This window comes from Equus przewalskii, chromosome 15, assembly GCF_037783145.1.
Source record: "Equus przewalskii isolate Varuska chromosome 15, EquPr2, whole genome shotgun sequence".
Classification (NCBI taxonomy): Eukaryota; Metazoa; Chordata; class Mammalia; order Perissodactyla; family Equidae; genus Equus; species Equus przewalskii.
This window is the reverse complement of record NC_091845.1, coordinates 65,809,070-65,836,000: the sequence shown is the minus strand read 5'-3', so window position 1 is coordinate 65,836,000 and position 26,931 is coordinate 65,809,070. Positions and strand designations below refer to the sequence as shown.

Here is a 26,931-nt window from a genome sequence, read left to right as displayed (position 1 = left end):
TAAGCCAAAATCTATGTTATTTTTATATCTATATCTATATATCTATCTCCTACCGGTTCTGTTTCTCTGGAGAACTCTAATACAACCTACAATGTAGGATGCCAGGCTCCTGCAAATTGTCCCCTAGAACATTTCTGGGAGTCATCCTGAAGTATCTCACACGTATTCAAGAGAAAGATCAGTCAGATAAGAGTCATCTAACATGGCACATCTATCATTTTGCCCCTCTCTGCACCTCTCTGTGTGGTACTTGAAGTCTGCTGGTTCCATTCCCTCCAAATTAAGCTTAGGTGGGCCTCATCTGTTCCCCCATCCAAGTACTTTTCCTCTGTACTGTTGATTATTGGTCGCTACTGTCACTGGCAGGGCACCACGGCAGCTTCTTCAGCACACACTTCTTCAGCATACCCTCTCAGTGTGCCCTGCTTCCCCTCTGCTCTAACAACTGTTTGTCCAGTAGCACCCAAGGTGCCCCACACCTTTCTAACACTCCCAGCACAGTGCAGTCTGTAAAATGCCAGTTACTCAGTGGACTGTGGCAAAGAAGAGAAAGAATGCCTTTCTACTGTTCTCTCAGTTTACAAAGTACAAAGGCAGTGCTGCTTGCCTCCAGGCATCTTACAGTTATTTCTCCTTATTGTCCTGTTCTAATTTTTTTTCTTACGGCCCACCTATCTTTCTGTCTCCACAGGTCTCTGACACAAAGCCACTAAGGAGTGTAGACCAGAAAACAAAACAGACCCCAGGTTGAATCCAGAAATGCTGCTTCTCTAACAACTGAGACTGTATCACAATAAGGTCTGGCTCCTTATTCTTTATTTTTCTTTAAAAAAATTCACTTTTGCTGCTTCACGTCAAAGACTACTGGCAGGCCAACCCTGCTGGTCACCACATCCCAGATCTAGCTCAACCCCTTCAGTAAACACAAGTGAGGACCACAACGGGAACATGCTACCCAGAAAGTGTTACACACTAAAACAAAAGAACAAAACTATTTAAATATGGGATACCCTTTCTTACTTTATGTTTCTCATACTTAATATACTCCATTAAAAACTTCACATTAAAGTTTCTGAATTATATACACCACTCAAAGTAGCTTTCTCACTCACAAATAAAAGCTTCCCTTTGGGGAACTATTTCACAAATTAACATTTTTATCTGAATTTCAGTGTGATTAGGCCAAAGGTCACACCACCTACCCCACAGCACTTCAGGCAGTAGAAGGGATTCCACCTCTGTCAGCATTCTAAAAGGCACGTCCACACAAACATCAAGGTGGGAAAGAGAGTGAGAGGGCAGGAGCAATAATGCGCCTGGCTGGGAATCACCAGCAAGCTTATCCTTGTGACAGCAGGATTCATTCTTTATGCCATGAGAACATAAGGAAAGAACTATAACTTTTCCTGCAAGTTCCATATTCAATTCAGAATCTACTTTAGAGGGTAATATGTACCAACAAAGTATGAATGTAAATAAGACAAAGAATGAACTAGAGGAGAAAAAATGCAAATTCTCCGAAAATAAAAGCAAATTTTAAACAAAGTGTGCAATGAATATCAACATTACTGGTAGTTTAATTTCATTCAAAAATTGATATACATTTAGAAATTAAATTCCTGGCTTTATAAACATGATGAATAAGCAAATACTTTAGGTTAATATATTTTTCCCATCAAGCACTTTACGAAAGAAATCTTTCCTCAAAGCTCCATTACTAACAAATTCCAAAGTGTTCAGTCACTAAAAATAGAACTCTTTATTTTTCCTCACTTATTTTGATACTTTTAGCCATCTCATAAATCGTGTATTTCTTGGATTTTAACAACATCTCCTCCTAGAATTTTTATATTTTGGTGAAGAAAAAGGAAACACATATATATGTGTTTAAAATTGTATAACTTTAAAATTGATCTTTACAACAAATACATCTCAATCTAAAGAAAAAAGAAACACAGGAGAGGGAGGGGAAAGGGGCTTTCATAGTATGAAGGAATAAAAATGGGCAAGGATTGAGGCAGGATGGTGCAGATTTCAGGTAATTTTAAGCACTGGATAATTTTAATCTAGAAAAAAGATTTCAATTCAGTTATAAATATATTCTTAAAAACAGCACACTATACCTTAGAGAATGTGCACGGTGGCATTTCTGAAACAAGCAACAACAACAGAAAAAAAAATAGCCTCTCCTTATGTTGCATTTATTCAATTTGTGGACTACTCCTGCAGGTGGTCCTTAAGACAATATCATAAAAGATTTCTAAAACAAAATGGATAAATATGGCCACTTATTTAAAACTCAGGCAGTTTTTCAAAACCATATTTCTATTCAGAGTGTCCAATTATCTACAAGATATATACAGGCTGCAATACAAGCTATTATGACTGATTGATTTTTTTTAACAAAAATACTAGCACATATATACACAAAATGAATCTTATCTCTCTTCAAAGTATCCATTTTGGGCAGCTATAAATCAATTCAACTGAAGAAAATTCAAAAAGAGACATTCCTAAAATACTTTGATTAATGGATTATGTATACATCTTCCCAAGGGGACTACTTTACAGGGAATAACACACCTTTGAATAAATAGGCTCCGACATATTTGTTGAAAAATTCACCTCACTAATTTATAATCACAAGTAATATAGAAAACAAACTGTAAAGGACACAAAGTTCTCCGAATAAGTAAATTTTCATTTGAAATTTACACATTCAAACTAAATCTTTTCTTCCCAACCAAAAGTAAGAAAATGGAAAGTAATAAGGAATAAGAAAAGTATTATAAAGTCAAATAAGGATGAAAGGCTATTATATTAGAGAATTAAGTGACTATTGAGGAAAAAGAAAAAACCCTTCAAGTCTACAGTAAGCATTCTATAACAAACAGCAACAAACACACTGAGGATAGTCTTTAAAGTCTGCACATATAAATTTCTTATGTTTTACAAAGCTTTACTTCCTCTTTTACTTTTAGTTGTAGCATATGCAGAAGTGGTTCCAACTAATAAACAACAGTTCATCAATAAATGTAACTCATCTCGAAATACTACTACTTCTGGAAAAGCAAACTACTGTCAATTATGTTTTTAGCACTTAAAGGAGAGTAATTTTTACTCTAATCCATGCAGTGTTTTGAAATAGCTATAACTAAATACTAACTTGTAACTTGTAATACTGTATCTATGCAGCTGTGGAAACATCCATACATTTAAAAATATTTTTTTTCTTCAATTCATCTTTATCTTAAAAACTCTTCTCACAGTAGTTTTTATTTAAAAAAATGTTTGTAATACAAGGTATACAATTTTACCTTTTGTTGTTTATGTTATGAAAATAGTACAAAACAAATACTTTCAGTACAAAACAAATACTTTGACCACAAACCCTGGGTGTTCAATGCCTTCAATCAAACCACTGCAATTAATATGAAATTCTAAATACAGAATATAATGCCACATAAATAGTATAGCAGCCAAGTCCTGTCTAAGAAGCCATATGTTTTTTCCCATTGTTCAAAAAAAGGAGATGACTTCCCGTCACTTATGTTTCTGATTAGCAAGGTGATTTATGCCACAATCACTAAAAATGCCAGCAAGTGAATGAGAAAATGCATAGTGACTGCACCAGATGTGCACAATAAACAGGAATCCCACTGTAATCTCTGGTACTTAGTTTATATGAAGGTAATGTAGGAAACACTCTTGGATATGGCAAAGTCACTCTTTTTTTACATTTGACTATAAATGATATGAAATAAATTGTGTGTTTTATACTTTATGGCATGCATACATTGATAAATTAGCTACCGTTTTGTATCCCGACTTATCTACAAGACAAACCTGGCTAAGATCATGGGGATTAATTGCTTCAGAAGTGTGAAATGCAGCTTTTCCATTCTTTTCTGCACACTCAGTGAAGAAACAATGATTAATCACTGTTTAACTATTCTCTTGAGGATCTACAAGATTGCCAAAGCAGGACTTATCCTCATAAATCCAAAAAATACAGGTTTAGATTTGTTGCCAAGAACTGAAAGAACATGAACTTAAACCCATTTGTTATCAGATTAAAATAATGTCAAGGTTTTAGAACCCCACTGGTACACAATTCCCTTTTAATCGGTGACTTCAACAGGAAATTAGATTAACACATACGATATAACAAAAGCACATGTATTTTACAAAAGCAAAATTAAACATTTTTTTAACTATAAAATATCTTCAGCCTAATAATGTCAAACAACATACTACTGAACTTGAGCTGATAACCTTCCTTAACTACATAAATACTTCAATTCCTCGGTTCTATTTATAAAAATTAAAATACAAGCTATCAGATGAAAAACATTTTAAAACTGTTATTTCATGTGGAAAATGGCTACTTCTTTCAAGAAATTTTATTCCAGACAGCTAAAGCTGAATGACAATTAGGTGGATAAAATTACTTAGTTCCAATAGTACCAACACAAATATATCTAAGTCTTTATAACACTGAAAATGTAAAACTCCAAACTTCCAGCCTATACTATAAATGATCCAAAAATATGTAACACTTTGAACAGAAGTACACAAAAAGAGAGTTTTCAAATATATTTCAAGTAATTTAGGCTTTCAAAGTATCTTCAGCCCATATTCACTACATACGGAAGAAATTAAGTAACTCAAATTGAGGCAAAATTATTGTTCATATCACTTACAAGATTTTGAATATATATTTTTAATAATTAAAACCTTACTCTGTCACAATAATAAAATATTAGTACCATAATGGTCAAATGACTACAAATTAAAGATTTTTAAAAATCCCCTTTACATGGGTCAGCTATTGACAGACTACAAAGTATTCATGACTGTGAATAACCTACAGTAATAATATCAAATTTCTACGTAAAATAGAAACACAGTTACCTCTCAATTACAAAGGATTCATTTTCTATTTGTCTTATTAAGTGTTCATATAACTTCTCCTTTCCAATTCATGATGCTTCTTTCAGGTCTACTAGGAACCACAAAGACTAGCAGAACTGCAAGGAAGAGGAGCTGAAACTGTTGATCAGTTTTACTATTCATTAAGTCTTTGTAAAAGTGAGTAAGAGGAAGGGGAAATGAAATAGATTCTGTTTTTTCCACATTTCACTTTTATCTAGAGTTTACCGTTTCTCCCTTATCAAAAAGTGAAAGTTATGTCTAGTGCATATACGTTAAAAACCTAAAAAAATTCACAATAAACTTGACAAAAAATGGGAACTGATGTTCCTTACATCATCCAGTTTAAAAAGGAAAATATCTTAAAATAACGTATTTATTTAAGAGTTAGCTGAGTACCTGCCGTAAAGTAAATAAGTATTTGCTGATCAAATGAATAGACGAATTCAGATTGTCTACTCTAGAAGCTGGTAACATTTTAGTCTATAAACAAATTACTGTTTCACATTCTCCCTACATTCCCAAACATCTTCTCCACTTAAAACTTTCCAATTCAATTAAAAATATTTAAGAACCATCTTCATGTGTTACTCAAAATATTCTACTAGAATAAAACTCCACAGATACAATAGTTCGCCTTGTTTAACTTAGAAAAACTGTTAGGATGGGAGTGGAGGTTCAAGGATGGACATCAGTATTAGCTTGCAAAGGAACACAAATGTGTCAGAATGAGATAGTTGGGATTTTTGCACTGTTAGTTTTTTGTGGTGAGGAAAATTGGCCCTGAGCTAACATCTGTTGTCAATCTTCCTCATTTTGCTTGAGGAAGACTGTCACTGAGCTAACATCTGTGCCAATCTTTCTCCTATTTTCTGTGTTGGATGCCGCCACAGCACGGCTCGAAGAGCAGTGTGTAGGTCCATGCCTGGGATCTGAATCTGCAAACCCCGGGCTGCCAAAGCAGAGAACACGAACTTCACCACCATGCCACCAGGCCAGCCCCTTGCACTAAGATTTTTGCAAACAAGTTTGTATTTATAAAGGGAAAGTCACTGCAAACAGTTTAAGTCAGTAACCTAAACACTGAAACTAAGTTCCCGATGACAAAAAGGCAACCCACTGGAGAAAAGTATATTTGAAGCCCAGAAAAGAGACAAATTAAACGATGTTTAATAATAAATATATTTAATAGGGAAACAGCTACGAAGGTGGTGAAGGAGTGCCCTGTGACACATGAACTATTCCCTCTGAAAATGAGAATGAGGCAGCCTCACCACAAATAATAGATATATTTCACATATTAGACCATGATATAATGTGGGTACATACCAAAAGAAGATGAGAGAGAACTTTTATTCTTGCTTAAAGAAGAATGCAATAAGCTAGAACCTGCATTTAGAGGAAATCAAAATAAAGTTATAAGCAGCATAAGTCATCTTATTTCTCACTATTAGTTCCATAACAGCAAGCGCTCCCAGACAGAGGACTAAGTAAACCAACAGTATACCAAACATACATCTCTGAGTAAATGTGTCCTAAGTGGACAAGTGAATGGATGGACGGATGGGAGATATCACTCAAAATGTCTTTCAGCTCAGTGACCAAGGAACTCATGCCAGGTTTTAGAGAAAGGTACGGTCTGCAAAGAATGGAAACTGGTTATTTAAACCCAAGAGGTGACCCACTAGAGGTGCTGTGGAGAATCGTAAACACAAGGCTGCTCAGTTTCTTGGTCTCATAATTGCTCCCGTTCCACCTGTTATCTTTCCTAACTTAAGCTCCTAACCTGGAGCTCAGCAAACAAGCTGTTTGAATTATGTCACAAGATGCCATGAGCAGTATCTACAGCCAGAGGGGGAGCTATATCACTACTGAGAGCTGGGAACTTGAGCAAGAATGGGTAGGAAGAGCAACATTCTTAGAATTCAGAAACAAATGAGAGTGACCCTAGAGGTCACATTATATCAGGAAGAAAATGCTAGAACTCCAAAGCTATTATTCTATGCCATAATCACTGACTGTGCTCCTGTGCTGAGGTGACTAGGAGAAAAATGAGTCATAAGGAACACAGCAGACCTTTAGCATTCGTAGATTTTTACATCCATGATTTCACCCTTATTCAAGCAATCCAGGACGTGAAGTACTTTATCATTTTTCTGATAAATGAATTTGAACTATAAGCCCCCTAAGGCTGGTGTGAGAAAGGAGTTGATGGCTCTGCTTCTGATCTTAATGTAGCTTGGCAGTTCTCTAGAACATACTACAGAAATATTTACACACTTGAGATTTTTCAAAAGCTTCAAGAGGTCTTTCACTCATAAATGCCTGATATATGTCTTAATTTCATTAATAAAATTTTTTTAACAAAAAATTCCTAAACTGGAAACCACCATTCATTTACATTGCTAAAACAAAAACCATGAAGGGGTGAGCAGAACGGGATGGACCCAAAGAAGTGGGAAGCAGCTAGTCATGATGCTTCTTGCATGTCACATATCCTGGAATTAATACAAAACTTGACGAAAGATTTTTAAAGATGGATCTGTGCCTACACACTCTGCCTTCCTTCCTATTATTAAGGATAAGCCATCCCTGCTCCTACCTAAGACCAAGCTCTCTACTCATGCACATTGCTGCAGCAACTGTCCACTTTCTTGTACCATCAGTTTATTCCTCTTATTGGAGCATTCCTAATACTAATATATGCTGCTTTTCTTCTACTTAAAAAAAAAACCCTCATTTAACCCCAACTTCCCTCTTGAGCTGTCACATTTATTTCTCCTCCCACTCTCCCTTGAAGCCACTCGAATCAGACTTTGATTCTCTACTGAAACTGCTCTCCTCAAAAGCACCAATGACCTCCCATTGCTAAATCCAACAGTCAACTCACAGTTCATCTATAACTTCACTCTTCAGGAAGATCTGTCACAAACGACCATTCCCCTTCCTTGAAACATTTGCATCACTTAGCTTTATTACCTTTCAGATATTCTGAAAGCCAAAGGAGTTTTCTTCCTACCTCACTGGTTTTCCTTCCCCGGCCTCCTAAACTAATTACTCTTCTCCTAATCCCTTTACTTAACCTGCCCCAAAGCTAAGACCTTCAATTGCCTCTAGCTGTATTCACTGCATTGCATCAATATTACCCCTCTAAAAATAAGATCTCCAACTGACAACTTCCACAGTTGTTCCTTCATCCCAGACCTCTCCCCTGAACTCTGGACCAGTATATCTATCTCCTTGGAACATAAACATCTCCAACTTACTATGTCCAAAACCAATCTCCTGACCTTCTCCCCGAAATGTACTCCCTTTTATAATTTTCCCCTTCTTCACTAAATAAAACTCTAACTTTCCTGTTATTCAGACCAAAAACATTACTGGAGTCATTCTTGACTCCTCTCTTTCTCTCATAACTCCAGTCCAATCCATCAGTAAATCCTGTTGTTCAAACCACAATTATCCCTCACCTCTAACCTTCACATGGTGCCCCTGCTACTGCCCCTGCTCCCTTAAAATCGATTCTCAACCCGGCAGACTGCAATTCTTTTAAACTATAAATCAGATAATGACGCTTGCTAACGGGTCCCCATGTCATTCAGAATAAAAGCCAAATGCACATCTTTGAAAGGCCTAGGTTTCCAGTGCCTCTCTAGTTTAATCCCTGCTACTCTCCCCTCACTTTGCTGCAGCCACACTGACCACTCTGCTGTTCGTTGAACACATCAGTAATATTCCCACATCAGAGCCTTTGCACTTCTTGTTCCGTCCGCTGGAGACACTCATTCCCTCACCTCATCAAGTCTTTACTAAAACGTTACCCTGTCACTGAGGCGTTCCCTCACTGCCCTATTTAAAATTTCCATCCCTCTCCCTATATTTGGAACTCTCTATCCTCCACTCCTTGCTTTACTTTCCTTCATAGCACCAGTATCATAACCACTATCTAGCACATATTTTACTTATTTATCCTGATTCTTGTAGACTTCTCTACCCTAAAATGCAAACTTAATCAAGTTAAGAATTTTTCTCTATTTTGTTTTCACTGTGATATCTCCTAGAACACTCTTCAGTGAGTAAGACTGGCTTCATATTTGTCAGGAGGAATAACTGATGGTAGAAAAAAAATGAGCAGGGGCGGCCCTGTGGCCAAGTGGTTAAGTTCATGCACTCCACCTAGGTGGCCTGGGGTTCACCAGTTCGGATCCTGGGCATAGACCTACACAACACTCATCAAGCCATGCTGTGGCGACATCCCACATAGAAGAACTAGAACGACTTTTACAACTAGGATATACAACCATGTAGTGGGGCTTTGGGGAGGGAAAAAAAAAATGAGGAAAGCTGGCAACGGACATTAGCTCAGGACCAATCTTCCTCACCAAAAAACAAAGAAAAAATTGAGCAAAGTCTTCAAAGTTCTGAGAAGAATTGTTTTAAATCTACAAATATATATCCACCTAAATTATCAATCAACTGTGAGAATACAAGAAAAATATTTTCTAATATGCACAACTCAGAAAATTCATCTTTCACAATTTAACCTGAAAAATTTTTTAAAGAAATCTAAGAATAAAGATGACAATAAGAAATAAAAAACATTGGAACTAACCCAGTAATATAATAACAAGAAATCTGAGAACGACATTTGACCAAAAGACCAAGGAAGCTCTGGTCCATATTAAAATAGAAGGTCTAGGTTAAATGAACTATTTCTTCAAAAAGAGAATAGAGGGTCCAGCCCCATGACCAAGTGATTAGGTTCATATGCTCTGCTTCGGCAGCCCAGGGTTCACCAGTTCAGATCCTGGGTGTAGACCTACACACTGCTCATCAAGCCATGCTGTGGCGACATCCCACATAGAAGAACTAGAATGACTTGAAACTAGGATATACAACTATGTACTGGGGTTTTCGGGAGAAAAAAAAAAAAGAGGAAGATTGGCAACAGATGTTAGCTCAGGGCCAGTCGTCCTCACCAAAAAAGCATACCTTTAAAAAAAAAAAAGGGAGTACATAACCTTACAAAAATGTTATTTTACGATTTAGGAGCCTCGAAGTACAATTGCGATATGCTATCCATAAAAACAGAGAGACAGATTTCCTATGAGCATTACACAAAACAAATGGTAATTTACTAGTCTCATAAAAACGAAGAACTATAGACAAAAAAAGCAATGTAGATGCATGATACCAAATATAGTATGATTTTGAGAAAATGAAGAAAAGTAGAAATTTTTTATTCTGGAAAACAATATCCACTGGTTGGTTAATTCCAGAAGGAACACAGAATTAAGTGATACTTTGAATTGATGTATACTCAGTATATAAGAAATATTGGATATAATCATTTCTCTACAACAGTACTGTGCTGAAAGTCATTCCTCACTACCATAAGAAATCCTGACTATCAAAAAAAGATGGAAAATAAAAAGTACTGGAAAGAGGTAGAGAAACTGGAACCCTTAAATATCACTGGTAGGAATATAAAATGCTGCAGCCACTGTGGAAAACAATTTCGTGGTTCCTCAAAAAGTTAAAGAATTACAATACAACCCAGTAATTTTACTCATATGCATATACCTAAAAGAACTGAAAATAGGTACTCAAATAAGTACACATGTACACATAAATTCACAGAAGCACTATTCACAATAGGCAAAAGGTGGAAGGAAGCAAGCCAATTACTTATCTTTATATATACAGTGGAGTGTTATTCAGCTATGAAAAGGAATGAAGTACTGATACATGCTACAACATGGATGAACATTGAAAACATTATGCCAACTGAAAGAAGTCAGACATGAAACGTCATATACTGTATGACTGCATTTATATGAAATATTCAAAAGAGACAAATCCATACAGACAGAGTGCAGGCTGACAGATACCAGGGGTTGGGGGAATGAAGAGAAACTGTTTAAAGGGAAAGGCATTCTACTTTGGAGCGATGAAAATGTGTGGAACTAGAGAGGTGATGGTTGCACAACACTGTGAATGTACTAAATGCTACTGAATTGTTCAGTGAACTTTATGCCGTGAATTTCTCAATACGTTACTTTAAAATAAAAAGATACTTTGCTTTTAGATCAGACTTTTCCTATTTTCTTATTTTCAGAGTATTTAAGATTTCCATGATTTTCTTTAACACTGGAAGACTCTTAGGAACTAATATTTATGGTCTTGAAAAAGCATTTAACTGAAGTTCACTAATAATTTAAGCTTCATTTCTGTTTTTCCCCCCTGTTAAACTCAAGTAAAATTTAAAAAAAATAGGTTATATGTTTTAGTCTACGTGATAGGAATAGGGATTTTTGCTTTTTGGTTTCTTTCTCACATTTTTCTTATTTTTATTTTGTTCAGCTCTATTGAGGTATAATTGAAAGTAATAAAATAGTAAGATATTTAATGCGTGATGATTTGATATAAATATACAATGTAAAATGATTCCCACCATCTACTGAATTATCACATAAATCACTGCACATATTTATCTTTTTTCCTTCTTTTTTTTTTTGGTGAGAACATTTAAATTCTAGTCTCAGCAAATTTCAACTATATAATACAGTGTTATCAACTAGTCACCATGTTATACATGAGATCCTCAGATCTTATTCATCTTATAACTTTGTCTGTTTGTACCTCTCCCTATTTCCCCTACTCCCAACCCCTGGCAACTACTTTTCCACTGTTTCTATGAGTTTGACTTTTTTCTTTTAATTCTTAAGAATGTGGAACACGAGAGAGGTGGTGGTTGCACAACACTGTGAATGTACTAAATGCTACTGAATTGTTCACTTAATGTCGTGAATTTCCCAATAAGTCATTCTTAATCACTCAATAAGTGATTCTTCACATAAGTGATACCATGCAGTATTTGTCTTTCTCTGTCTGGCTTACTTCACTTAGCATAATGCCCTCAAGGTCCATCCGTGTTGTTGCAAACGGCAAGACTTCCTTCTTTCTCATGTCTGAATAACATTCCATTGTATGTACATATCTTCTTTATCCACTCATCTATTGATGGACACTCAGGCTTTTCCATATCTTGGCTACTGTGAATACTACTACAGTGAACATGGGACTGAAGATATATTTTTTATATCTTATTTTCATTTCCTTTGGATATATATCCAGAAGTTGAATTGCTGGATCATAGGGTAGTTCTATTTTTAATTCCTGGAGGATCTCCATAGTGGCTGCACCAATTTACATTGCCACCAACAGTGCACAAGGGTTCCCTTTTCTCCACATCCTCATCAACACTTGTTTCCTCTTGTCTTTTTGATGACAGACATTATGACAGGTGAGGTGATATCTCACTGTGGTCTTGATTAGCATTTCCCTGATGATTAGTTATGTTGAGCACCTTCTCTGGTACCTGTTCGCCATCTGTATGTCTTTTCTAGAAAGATGTTTATTCAGTTCCTCTGTCCATTTTTTAATCAGATTGTGTTTTTGCTATTGAGTTTTGTGAGTTCTCTCTCTATATTAGATATTAACCCCTTATCAGATATACGATTTGCAAATACTTTCTCCTATTCAGCACACTGCCTTTTCAGTTTGTTGATGATTTCCTTTGCTGTGCAGTACCTTTTAGTTTGATGTAGTCCCACTTGTTGACTTTTGTTTTTGTTGCCTTTGCTTTTGGTGTTAAATTCAAAAATTCATTATCAGGACCAATGTCAAGCAGCATACCCGTTTGCTTCTAGGAGTTTTATCGTTTCAGGTCTTATATTCAAGTCCTTAATCCATTTGGAGTTGGTTTTTGTGTATGGCATAAGATAGGAGTCCAATTAATTCTTTTGCATGTGGCTGTCCAATTTTCCCAACATTATTTATTGAAGAGACTGTCCTTTCCACATTGTATATTTTCTCCTTTGTCATAAATTAATTGATCATACATGTGTGGGTTTATTTCTGGGGTCTCTATTCTGTTCCATTAACCTACGTGTCTGTTTTTACAACAATACCATACTGTTTAGATTACTATAGCTTTGTAATATAGTTTGAAATCAGGAAGCGTGATGCCTTTAGCCTTGTTCTTCTTTCTCAAGATTACTTTGGTTATTTGGGGTCTTCTCTGGTTCCATACAAATTTTAGGACTCTTTTTCTCTATTTCTGTGAAAAATGACATCGGACTTTAGATTTCATTAAATCTGTAGACTGTTTTGGGTAGTATGGACAGTTCCATAATATTAATTTTTCTAATCCATGAGTACAGAATATCTTTCCATTTATTTGTGTCTTCTTCCGTTCCTTTTATCAACGTCTTATAATTTTCTGCGTATAGATCTTTCACCTCCTTGCAATTTATTCCTACATATTTTATTCCTTTTGATGCAATTGTAAATGAAATTGTTTTCTTAATTCCTCTTTCTGATAATTCATTGTTAGTGTATGGAAGTGCAACTGATTTTTGTGTGTTGATTTTGTATCCTGCAGCTTTACCGAATATGTTTATTAGTTCTAACAGTTTTTTGAAGAAGTCTAGGGTTTTCTACTAACAATGTCATACCTCTGCAAATAGAAACAGTTTTACTTCTACCTTTCCAATTTGGATGCCTTTTATTTCTTTTCCTTGCCTGACTGCTCTAAGACTTCTGGTACTATGTTGAATAAAAGTGGCAACATTGGTTATTTGTATATGGGAAACATTATCTCATTCCTTGTGGTTGCTCAATGCAAAAACAATCTTGATAAATAGCCCAAGTAAAGAACAGTCAGGTCTTTGCAAAAAAAAAGCAATGAGCTTGGGCATATTCCTGATCTTAGAGGAAAAGCTTTTAGCTTTTTACCTTTGAGCATGATGTGAGCTATGGATTTGTCATATATGGCCTTTATTATGTTGAGGTACACTCCTAGTATACCCAATTTGTTGAGAGTTTATATCATGAATGGATGTTGAATTTTGTCAAATGCTTTTTCTACATCTACTGAGATGATCATGATTTTTAATCTTCATTTTATTAATGTGGTGTATCACACTGATTGATTTGTTGATGATGAACCATCCTTGCATCCTCTGAATAAATCCCACTTAATTATGATGTATGGTCCTTTTAACGTACTGCTGAATTCAGGTTGCTGAGGATTTTTGCATATGTGTTCATCAGGGATATTAGCCTGTAATGTTCTTTTCTTATAGTATCCTTATCTGGTTGTGGTATCAGGGTAAAAATGGCTTTGGATGTTTTCCCTCGTCTTCTGGATTTTGGAAGAGTTTGAGAAGGATTATCATTAATTCTACTTTAAATGTTTGGTAGAATTCACCAATGAAGCCATCTCGTCCTGGACTTCTCTTTGTTGGAAGGTTTTTGATAACTGATTCAAGCTCCTTACTAGTAATTGGTCCGTTGACATATTCAGTTTCTTCATCGTTCAGTCTTGGTAGGTTGTATGTTTCTAGGAATTTATCCATTTCTTCTAGGTTGTACAATTTGTTGGTGTACAACTGTTTTTAGTGGTCTATTATGATCCTTTGTATTTCTGTGGTATCAGCTGTAATGTCTCCTCTTTCATTTCTAATTTTATTTGAGTCCTGTCTTTTTTTCTCCTTGGTATGTCCAGCTTAAGGTTTGTCTATTTTGTTTATCCTTTTAAAAAGACTGGCTCTTAGACTCATTGATACTTTCTCTTGTCATTTAAGTCTTTATTCCATTTATTTCTGCTCTTTGTTACTTCCTTTCTTCTACTAACGTTGTGCTTAGTTTGTTCTTCTTTTCCTGGTTCCTTGAGGTATAATGTTAGGTTGTTTATTTGAGCTCTTTCTTTTTTCTTAATGTAGGTGTTTATTGCTATGAATGTCCCTCTTTTTTTTTTTAATTGAGTTAATGATAGGTTACAATCTTGTGAAATTTCAGTTGTACATTAATGTTTGTCACTCGTGTTGTAGGTGCACCACTTCACCCTTTGTGCCCACCCCCCACCCCACCTTTCCCCTGGTATCTACTAAACTGTTCTTAGTCCTTAATTTTAAATTCCTCATGAGTGGAGTCATACACACATTATCCTTCTCTTGCTGGCTTATTTCACTTAACATAATTCCCTCAAGGTCCATCCCTGTTATTGCAAATGGAATGATTTTGTTCTGTTTTACAGCTGAGTAGTATTCCATTGTATATATATACCACATCTTCTTTATCCATTCGTCTGTTGATGGGCACTTAGGTTGCTTCCATGTCTTGGCTATTGTACATAATGCTGCAATGAACATTGGGGTGCATAGGACTTTTGGGATTGCTGACTTCAAGCTCTTTGGATAAATACCCAGTAGTGGGATGGCTAGATTGTATGGTAGTTCTATTTTTAATTTTTTGAGGAATCTCCATACTGTTTTCCATAGTGGCTGCACGAGTTTGCATTCCCACCAGCAGCATATGAGGGTTCCTTTTCCTCCACAACCTCTCCAACATTTGTTACTATTAGTTTTAGATATTTTTGTCATTCTGATGGGTGTAAGGTGATATCTTAGTGTAGTTTTGATTTGCATTACCCTGACGATCAGGAACGATGAGCATCTTTTCATGTGCCTATTGGCCATCCGTATGTCTTCTATGGAGAAATGTCTGTTCATGTCTCCAGCCCATTTTTTGATTGGGTTGTTTCATTTTTTGTTGTTGAGTTGTGAGAGCTCTTTATATATTATGGATATTAAGCCTCTGTCAGATATATGACTTGCAAATATTTTTTTGCAGTTAGTGGGTTGTTTTTTTGTTTCAATCCTGTTTTCATTTGCCTTGAAGAAGCTCTTTAGTCTGATGAAGTCCCATTTGTTTATTCGTTCCATTGTTTCCCTTCTCTGACAAGGCATGGTGTCCGAAAAGATCCTTTTAATACTGATGTCAAAGAGTGTACTGCTTACGTTTTCTTCCAGAAGCCTTATGGTTTCAGGTCTCACCTTTAGGTCTTTGATCCATTTTGAGTTTATTTTGGTGAATGGTGAAAAAGAATGGTCAATTTTCATTCTTTTATATGTGGCTTTCCAGTTTTCCCAGCAGAATTTGTTGAAGAGACTTTCTTTTCTCCATTGTATGCCCTCAGCTCCTTTGTCAAAGATAAGCTGTCCATAGATGTGTGGTTTTATTTCTCGGCTTTCAATTCTGTTCCATTGATCTGTGCACCTGTTTTTGTACCAGTACCGTGCTGTTTTGATTACTGTAGCTTTGTAGTATGTTTTGAAGTCAGGGATTGTTATGCCTCCCGTTTTGTTCCTTTTTCTCAGGATTGCTTTAGAAATTCGGGGTCTTTTCTTGCCCCATATGAATTTTAGGATTCTTTGTTCTAATTCTGTAAAGAATGTCACTGGGATTCTGATTGGGATGGCGTTGAATCTGTAGATTGCTTTAGGTAGAATGGACATTTTAACTATGTTTATTCTTCCAATCCATGTACATGGAATGTCTTTCCATCTCCTTATGTCGTCATCCAATTCTCTCAGAAAGGCCTTGTAATTTTCATTATATAGGTCCTTCACTTCCTTAGTTAAATTTACCCCAAGGTATTTCATTCTTTTTGTTGCAATTGTGAATGGTATTGTATTCTTGAGTTCTTTTTCTGTTGGTTCATTACTGGAGTATAGAAATGCTACTGATTTATTCAAATTGATTTTATACCCTGCAACTTTGCTATAGTTGTTGATTACTTCTAACAGTTTTGCAATGGATTCTTTGGGGTTTTCTATATTTAAGATCATGTCGTCTGCAAACAGCGAGAGTTTCACTTCTTCCCTCCCTATTTAGATTCCTTTTATTCCTTTTTCTTGCCTGATTGCTCTGGCCAGGACCTCCAGTACTATGTTAAATAAGAGTGGTGATAGAGGGCATCCTTGTCTCGTTCCTGTTTTCAGGGGGATGGGGTCCAGTTTTTGCCCATTGAGTATGATGTTGGCTATGGGTTTGTCGTATATGGCCTTTCTTATGTTGAGGTAGTTTCCTTCTATGCCCATTTTGTTAAGAGTTTTTATCATACATGGCTGTTGGATCTTGTCAAATGCCTTCTCTGCATCTATTGAGATGATCATGTGGTTTTTATTCCTCAGTTTGTTGATGTGGTGTATCACGTTGATTGATTTGCGGATGTTGAACCATCCCTGTGTCCCTGGTATGAATCCCACCTGACCATGATGTATGATCCTTTTGATGAATTGCTGAGTTCTGGTTGCCAAAATTTTGTTTAGAATTTTTGCATCTATGTTCATCAGTGATACTGGCCTGTAGTTCTCTTTTTTCATGGTATCCTTGTCAGGTTTTGGTATCAGCGTGATGTTGGCCTCATAGAATGTGTTAGGAAGTGTTCCATCTTCCCTAATTTTTTGGAATAGCTTGAAAAGGATAGGTATTAAATCCTCTCTGAAAGTTTGGTAGAATTCCCCAGGAAAGCCATCTGGTCCTGGGGTTTTATTCTTTGGGATGTTTTTGATTGCTGTTTCAATCTCTTTCCTTGTGATTGGTCTGCTCAAATTGTCTGCCTCTTCTTGAGTGAGCTTTGGGAGATTGTAGGAGTCCAAGAATTTATCCATTTCCTCTAGGTTATCCATTCTGTTGGCATATAGTTTTTTGTAGTATTCTCTTATAATCTGTTGTATTTCTGCAGAGTCTGTTGTTATTTCTCCTCGCTCATTTCTGATTTTGTTTATTTGAGCTTTCTCCCTTTTTTTCTTTGTAAGTCTGGCTAGTGCTTTGTCAATTTTATTTATCTTCTCAAAAAACCAGCTCTTTGTCTCATTGATCCTTTCTACTGCCTTTTTTGTTTCAATAGTATTTATTTCTGCTCTGATTTTTATTATTTCTCTCCTTCTGCTGACTTTGGGCTTCATTTGTTCTTTATTCTCTAGTTCAGTTAGGTGTGCTTTAAGGTTGCTTATTTGGGATTTTTCTTGTTTGTTAAGATGTGCCTGTATTGCGATGAATTTTCCTCTTAATACAGCTTTTGCTGTATCCCATATGAGTTGGTATGGCATGCTATCATTTTCATTTGTTTCCAGGTATTTTTTAATTTCTTCTTTAATTTCTTCAGTGATCCATTGCTTGTTCAGTAGTGTGTTGTTTAGTCTCCACATCTTTGTGCCTTTCTCAGCTTTTTTCTTGTAATTAATTTCTAGCCTTATAGCACTATGATCGGAAAAGATGCTTGTTATTATTTAAATTTTTTTAAATTTGTAGAGGCTTGCCTTGTTTCCCAACATATGGTCTATCCTAGAGAATGTTCCATGTGCACTTGAGAAGAATGTGTATTCAGCTCCTTCAGGGTGGAGTGATCTATATATGTCTATTAAGTCCAATTGTTTTAGTTTTTCATTCAGCTCCACTATTTCCTTGTTGATTTTCTGTCTGGATGATCTGTCCATTGATGTGAGTGGGGTGTTGAGGTCCCCTACTATTATTGTGTTGTTTTTAACATCTTCCTTTAGGTCTGTTAATAGTTGCTTTATGAATCTTGGCGCTCCTGTGTTGGGTGCATAGATATTTATAAGCGTTATTTCTTCTTGATGAAGTGTCCCTTTGATCATTATATATTGTCTCTCTGTGTCTCTCTTTACCTGTCTTATTTTGAAATCCACTTGGTCTGATATGAGAATTGCAACACCTGCCTTTTTTTCCTTGCTATTTGCTTGAAGTATTGTCCTCCACCCCTTCACCCTGAGTCTGTGTTTGTCCTTGGGGCTGAGGTGTGTTTCTTGGAGGCAACAAATTGTTGGATCTTGTTCTTTAATCCATTTTCCCACTCTGTGTCTTTTTATTGGAGAGTTCAATCCGTTTACATTGAGAGTGATTATTGATGCATGTGGACATAATGCTGTCAATCTGTGGCTCGTTATCTTGTTTTCCTGTGTTTCTTTTCCTGTGTGCTTTAGACTACCCATTTAATACTGCAATTTCTTATGCTGGGTTTCTTAGATTTTTCCTTATTTATGATTTGTGACGCTGTTCTGTATTTATTTTACTGTGTACCTTGAAGTTTGTATTTAGAATCTCGTGTATAATATAGTGTATTCTCTGGTGGTCTCTTACTTACTCGACCAATACTGATTTAGACCCTTTGCTCTTCCCCTCCTAAATAATTATTTTCATTTCTTATTCCAACTCGTGTTATGAATTTGTAGTTAGAGTGATAATATCATCCTTGCTTTGGTAGTTTCCTTACCTTTACCTTAATGCTATAGTTGAATATTTGCCATCCTGTTCTGGTTCTATCCATCGGTCTCCCTAGTCTGTGGATTGTGACCCCTTTCTCCCTTTTTTCTTTTTTCAGGTATGAGAGCCTTCTTGAGGATTTCTTGTAGTGGAGGGCTTTTAGTTACAAATTCCCTTAACTTTTGTTTGTCTGGAAAAGGTTTAATTTCTCCCTCATAGCTGAAGGAAATTCTTGCTGGATAGACTATTCTTGGCTGAAGATTTTTATCTTTTAAAGCTTTGAATATGTCACTTCATTCTCTCTTACCTTGTAAGGTTTCTGTAGAGAAATCCACTGACAGTCTGATAGGGGTTCCTTTATAGGTTATTCTCTTCTTTTTTCTTACTTCCCTGAGTATTCTTTCCTTATCTTTCCTTCTTGCCAACTTTACTACTATGTGCCTTGCAGTAGGTCTTTTTACATTGACAAATCTAGGAGATCTGAAAGCTTCCTCTACACACATTTCTCTGTCAATCCCTAGATTTGGCAAGTTCTCGTCAATAATTTCGTTAAGCACACTTTCTGCTCCATTTTTCTTTTCCACGTTCTCGGAAATTCCTATGATCCTTATGTTCTTACTCCTCATTGAATCCACTATCTCTCGGAGATTTTCCTCGTTTTTTTTAATTCTTAGTTCTCTTTCTTCCTCTGTCTGGCACCATTCAGCCTGTCTATCTTCAATTATGCTAATTTTCTCTTCTATGGTGTCTACACGGGCATTCAGAGAATTAGTATTCTGTTTTATCTGGTCCATTGTGTTTTTCATCTCAAGTAATTCTGTTTGATTCTTCTTTATGATTTCAATCTCTTTTGTGAAGTAACTCCAGAACTCGGCTTATTTCTCTATCTTTCTCTCTACCTCATTGAGTTTTTTGATTATAGCTGCTCTGAACTCATTATCACTTAGTTTACCTAATTCCAAGTCCTCAGGACTTAATTCTATGTTTTTATTGTTTTCCTTCTGTTCTGGGGCTTTTATAAACTGCTGGATGGTAGAGGAGCGGTTTATTCGCATGATGGTAGAATTCGGTTGCAGTTACAGCCTGTCGCCACTAGATGGGGGTCGAGAGCCGCGTGTTATGAGCTCTCCGCCTTCGGGCAAGATGGCTGCACCCAGTGGCTTTGCCAGGAGGGAAAGGCTGCTATTCTCGCAGGCCGATGTGGATTCAGATCAGTTCTGTTCTCTGGTCTCCCAAGGCCCTTGATTTATAGGGTCCCCACGGACGGAAGCTTTCCCCCCGTCAGCGGGTCTCCACTGAACCAGCGGCAGGAGTCCTGGATGATCCCCCGGTCGCGCAGCCCCTCCCCCGCTCCTTCCCGACCCACGCAGCAGCGATGGCAGACTCTAGGGGAGGGAGCGAGGTTCTCTCCTACCGTTCCAGCGCCTCCGAGGGTGTCTGCAAGGTTTATGATCTCCGCCTTCTTGGTATTGTAGGTCTCTAACGTGTTGGCATTAGATTTATTCTCTGAAATTCAGTTTGTCCAATCCTTTGTTGTATTTTGGAGGGGAGAGAATCCCGGGTCAGCTCACCCCGCCATTTTGCCTGAGGTACCGCCTATGAACTTCCCTCTTAGAACTCATTTTGCTGCACTGGATTAGGAATAATTTTTATCTTCTTTTTACTTTTCTATATATACCAAGCTTTCTAACACAATATATCTCTCTTAACATCAGAAAAAATGCTTGCAATTTATTAAAAGTATAAAAATAGTAAATAAAATGGCAATGGGTAACAGAAGTGACAAGTTTGGAAAAGAATCTGGGTTATCCTAAGCTGATAATACAGGACTTAACAAGTTAAAAGTGTTTTAAACCAAGAATAATTTGAAGGCATCAGTATACACATACAATTTACACAGATAGAACGAATGAGAATAAAAAAATATACAACTTACTATAAAGGGCTGATTCTATCAAAGATTTGACCCCATTACAAATTTGGAGAACTGATCATTTGTACCTGTGTTCTTACTATACAAAAATGAAATAAGTGTTCTATTGTTTCCCAGCAATTACCCAGTTTTTTCACCAGGTCATTTGATAGCTTGTAGTGAATGGTGAGAGAGCACAGAGAAGACAGGAGAAAAGGCAGCTTGACTGAGACAGAAAATAAATCGCCTGACTGCATTTACTTTCCCAATAAGTCAGTCATGAACAAACATCTCAGTAATCTAAAGTATGGTTTTTGCAACTGAAAAGATGATCCATTATTGGATAGGGAAATACATTTAGTTATGGGCAGCAGCATCTAGTAAACGAAATATACAAAAAATAGAAAAAGGCACAACCTCCAGGTAGCTTGGGTAAGAAATGTTTCAATTTTTGTTTCAGTTTCATGTATACATTTATCTCTGTGGAAAATAGCTCATAAATGTAAAATTTATTTCTTACTATTGATTGTGGTAAAAAAAAAAAAATTGTGAATGCTACCTATCTGAGAAACCTTCAACTCTAAGTTCAATCACTCTAATTCTGCTACTCCTCTAACAAATTTAATGCATGTCTGGAGGTAGGGAAATAGGTGAGAAGGCAAGGGGAAGAGAAAAGGAAAGAGATATGGACACCAAAAGTGTTCCCTAAGGAATGTGCTAGAAGTCTGCTGCTGGGAAAACATTTTCAAAGCCCCCCAAAGGCTCACTTAAAAAAGAATGAAAAAACAAGGAAAACGAAAAGACTGGAAGCTAGTGAATAGATACAGGAGGTAGAATGAAACCGATCAGGGAACCCCGTTAACTATGTTAACAGAGACAACATAGAGTAACTGTGTTAGAGGGCAGCATTATTCCCTGAGGAAGCCTACAACATAAATCTGGCAGAAGTGTATAAATACACAAATATATACATACACACACACTTTTTGTACACAAATCTATAGCAGACATTACTAGAGTAAGGTGTTGTCACAGAATGAATGTTTATGTCCCCCCAAAACTTATATGTTGAAATCTTATTTTCCAATGTAATGGTATTAGTAGTGAGGGCTTTGCTAGTGATTAGGTAATGAGGGTGGAGCTCTCATGAATGAGATTAGTGCCTTATAAAAGATTCCAGAGAGCTCTCTCATTCTATCCACCAGGTGAGAACACAGCAAGATGGCTGTCTATGAACCAGGAAGCAGGCCCTTCCCAGACACCAATCTGCTGGTACCTTATCTTGGACTTCCCAGCCTCCAGAACTGTGAAAAATAAATTTCTATTTTTTTTTTAATTTTTTTTTAAAGATTTTTATTTTTTTTCCTTTTTCTCCCCAAAGCACCGTGGTACATAGTTGTATATTCTTCGTTGTGGGTCCTTCTAGTTGTGGCATGTGGGACGCTGCATCAGCGTGGTTTGATGAGCAGTGCCATGTCCGCGCCCAGGATTCAAACCAACGAAACACTGGGCCGCCTGCAGTGGAGCGCACGAACTTAACCACTCGGCCAGGGGGCCAGCCCCTCTATTGTTTATAAATCAGCCAGTCTATGGTATTTTTGTTATGGCAGCCAGAAAAGACTATGTACATTTTGCATAAATATATGCTTACCTTTCAGGAGAAGTTTACTGATCCACTAATCTATTTGACCATTGAAAATGCATGCTGCTCTTGTTATGGGTCAAAGATGACTTCAGGCTTGGTACAACAGAGTTCTCTAAATACAAGTCTCGGTTGGCAAATAGGAAATAAATCAAGAAATAGAGATCGGCTGAGTTCTCCCTCAACTGAGCTTCTGGAAAAACAGCAAATACCTAGAAAAGTAAGTAAGTAAAATAGTTTCAAATATTCTTATTCCAGAAGGAAAGGTAAAGCAAAGCAAACAATGCAAAAGCAGGCTGAAAATATTTGTCATAATATTTTATGCTCTTAGGGGACAAATGTTAGCCTACTCATTAATCACTCTTTTCATCACCTATTTTAACTCCTGGAAGAAAGGGAGTCATTTTATAATACCTATGATAAAAGGCATTATAATACCAAAAAAATCCAAAACATTGCAATATAAAACAAATTACCTCTTATTTCATTTCATTGAAATGATAAAAAAGTGTTCAAATAATGAACACGCTATTCTAATATATAGTAAAATAATATCAAGTATTAAAATCACATAAAATAAAAAGTGGAAATTAGATATTTGAAAATAAATGTGAAAAAAAAATTCCAGGGAAAATAGATTCCAGAACACTAATAAAATGTAAAATTAGAATACAGATGTTTCAGTGTGGCAAGTAAATATTATATGTAAATTAAAAATTAATTTCCATAGTCTTTTTGCCCAGAGAAAAAAAATCTTATCATCTTTAGTAACATACTTCTACAAATTATATGACATAAATATATCTACATAAAATCTGCAAGAATGACAACTGAATTTCCTAAATAACTACCCAATTTAAGTAAAGGATTTCTTAATAATAAATTACTAAACATATTATTATCACTCTCCTCTACATTTCTTTCTATATTAGCTTTCTTTCTTAGAGCTTATTGGCGGCTCAGCATATGTACAAAAGGTCAACAGCAGTTAGGTAATATAATGCAAAACATAAATCAATAACATAGAACTGAAAAATATTATGATAAGAGTTGTAACTGAAACCTACTGACATTCAAAAGACAGTAATTTCTTAAAACATACTTTAGCATCATATGCTACTAAAACCAAATAACAAACTATGATTTCTAAAGAATACAAATGCATGTGGCATTGATCTCTAGACAGATTTCCAGAAACTGTTTTATGCTCCTGTAATAAATACAATTCATGTTTTGTTTGTTTGATAAAGAGAATGATTTATCACATTGTGATGTAGTATTTCCTTATTTTAACTTTCAAGCTTATCCAGAAAGTTACAAACAACACGTTTCTAAATTATGTAACATGCTTATGGAAAACATCTAAATATTGTCAGTGGTTCCTTGGACAACAATATAGTTACATGGCTTCTCTGTACGGTTGAACTAAAAACTGCTACATCACGAAAATAAAGCATGTCTCTATTTTTCATCTTTCCCTTGTAAAAATACAGACCATTTTTATTCTATGGATGACTCTTTAGAGTGAAAGACATTCAAATCTCTTTCAATTATCCCAACATATGTGTATCTGATGAATGTTTATGCAACACTTAATATATATTGCCAGACTACTGTGTCAATACTGTTCAGAGAACGATGGCTATTTCTTCAGAAAGTGTGACAGTAACCAAAAGAAAAAGTGACACTACAATCAGTGTCCTGAGTAGTTGTAATTTGTTTTGTTTCTAAAGACACACTTTACACCCAGGTCAATTTTACATTTCTTACACTGCTGGGATTGTAATTTACTTTCTTGTTCTGAGAGGATATATCCAATAAAAGATCTCACTGACATCCACCAGAGAAACCAAGGGAAGAAAAAGACTAAAGGCAGAATTAGGAAACATGGAAGGCTCTCTGTACAGTAATGCTGTATGAAACAACCAAACACCCCCAGCAATCCATATGCAGAAGGAATGTTTACCATAGTTGCACTGAAAGGATCTATCAGTTCTTTTTCTAGTTATTCTCTATGGAATTGCATAAATATTGAGAAATCTAGAAATAGATATACACATGCACATATAAAAATTATTGTCAGTGTATAAGTTACTGCTGCCCTGGGACTGCAATAATTTATGTAACATCTGTTTTCATATTTTTCTAATTTTTTTCCTAATTAACATGCATATTTAACGCATAAATGCCCAGACCACCTCTTTTTTCTGCTGACTATGCCTCTTTATTTTTGAAGTTGTGCACTCCTAGGGAGAATTCAGGATAGATGGAAATCAAAATCTTACTGAAAGCACTAATTTTAAAATGTAAACAACAGTACTAAACGAATTTTCAAGAAAATACTAAAGTCTTTAAGAGTTTTCACAGAACATTTCAATGTGCCAATAATAGTCATGCAGTAAATTAAGGTCCAAATACCAAAAAGCAACATAAAAGCATAATTCCAATATTGTATTAATCTTCCTGATTTCTTTTTCACTTTTATAAGAGCTGAGAAACCTATTATAATATCTATGATTTCTTGTCTTTGTGAGTTTTGGTAGTACTTCAAAAATGTTATGCCTTAGGCAACTAACATAAATGAACACATTCCATACAGTAAACATCAAGAAGTGTGTAACTGATTATATCTTTTTTGAGTTGTAAACTTTAAATACTGTGCAGATGTGAAGAAAGGGGAAAGGTTTTTACTCTAAAGCTCACTCAAGTACAATCAACTTCTGGAAGTTCTCAATCTGTACTGGGAAATTCAAAGTTGAAATATTACTAATCTTTATTTTTAATAGACAAAGTAAAACTAGAGGCTGATCAAACTAATGCTACAATAACTAAAATATTCCCAAATAACAATGCTTAACATGCCAACACTGTGACTCCATCTGTACTTACCTAACTTTAGAATTAATCACTTTGTATTTTAATTACCTAGTTATGCATTTCAATCAGCCATTTAATATTTCTTATCAGTTTATAGGGCTGTTCTAGGCCTTTTAGACACTGAAACTGTCTTAGCTCTTCTACAACTAACATTTTACTTGGGGAAACAGACAGTATCCAATAATCATGCAAATACATAATTGCAAACAGAGATCAATGCTATTAAAAATATGGGGGCTGGGGGAAAGCCATGAGATTTTATAACAGGAGACTTGATTTAGCCCAGAGTTCAGCAAAGACCTAAAGAGGAGATCTGAAAGCTATGGAAAGTGCTCCTGGGCACAGCAAGTGCAAAGGTCTAAAGCAGTAATGAGATGAGCACATTCAAAGTCAAGAAAGAGAGGCAGAGAGGCTAGTCACAGCTAGACAGGGAAAGTATGTGAAACAAAATGGGGCAGAAAAAGTAAGTAAGGCAAAATCATGGAATGGTTTTAAACAAGGTATGACAATCAACTGTACACTGAAAAAAATATCAAATTTGGCTGAATTACAGAGAGGGGCAAGAGGAGGCAGAGGAGGAGTTAGGTCAGAGATGACAGTAACTTAGACTAAGGTGATGGTGATGAAGACGGAGAACAACAAGTAGAAAGAGATTTATAGAAGAACAAACAGCAGAATTTAGTGAAAGACCAAATTTTGTGGAGGATGCAAATGGATAGCAATTCTGTTCACTGATGAAAGGAACCCTGGAAGAAGATCAGTTTGTTGGAAGAAAGAGCCTAAGTTTAGACTTGGACATGTTAAGGAGTTATCTGTTGGAGATGTCCTGTAGGTATTTCAATGTAAACATCTGGAGCTATAAGAAGAGTGTGGAGCTTTAAGAAACGTCTGGGCTAGAATCAAGTGTAGATTTTACCAGAATATGGATAGTAAAAAAAGAGGCCTACATTCTGTGTCCAAAGGAAAATTCCTTCACACATCCAGTATCTTCCTCGTTTCTAGCTATCATACCACATCAGAACAGGAAAATACATATTTCATAATTTGACAAACTCACTTAGCCTATAATTGGTTAACTCCAATAAGTTGCTAAATAATAGTCATCATTTTACTGAAAAGCCTACTCTGGGACCGAAGTATAAAAACAGACTGAAGCACTCCAAAAATGTGCTTCCAGTCACTAATCCTCACAATAACCTCAGAGTTTAATAATTATTGTGCCTACTTTTCAGATGAGGTAGCTGAAGTTTAGGGAAGTATATAGTCGCTGGCAAAACCAGTAAGTGATAGAGGCATACTTCCAGGCCAGAGCCACCACAGCCCATGTTCTTTCCACTCAAAAGGAGGGTAGCATGTATAGTGTCAAGAGTCTGGGCTTTAAAATAAATCACCCTCAGTTTAAACTCTGGACCCAGAAGACTACTTAAGCTTT

General features: G+C 36.0%; 1 protein-coding gene across 21 annotated transcripts in view; it reads right to left on the bottom strand.

Moving 5' to 3' along the window:
* The window catches only part of TBC1D5 (TBC1 domain family member 5), a 565,096-nt gene that overhangs the window by 407,032 nt on the left and 131,133 nt on the right, over window positions 1-26,931 (bottom strand). For 13 of the 21 annotated variants that reach the window (XM_070575957.1, XM_070575968.1, XM_070575969.1 and 10 more), the window contains exon 3: window positions 22,632-22,834. The exons of 7 other annotated variants lie outside the window; for them this stretch is intronic. The gene's annotated coding sequence lies outside the window, so the exon portion shown is untranslated. Of the gene's footprint in view, window positions 1-6,261; window positions 6,322-22,631; window positions 22,835-26,931 lie in introns of all 21 variants that reach the window. One more of the 21 variants, XM_070575959.1, reaches the window with a different exon arrangement.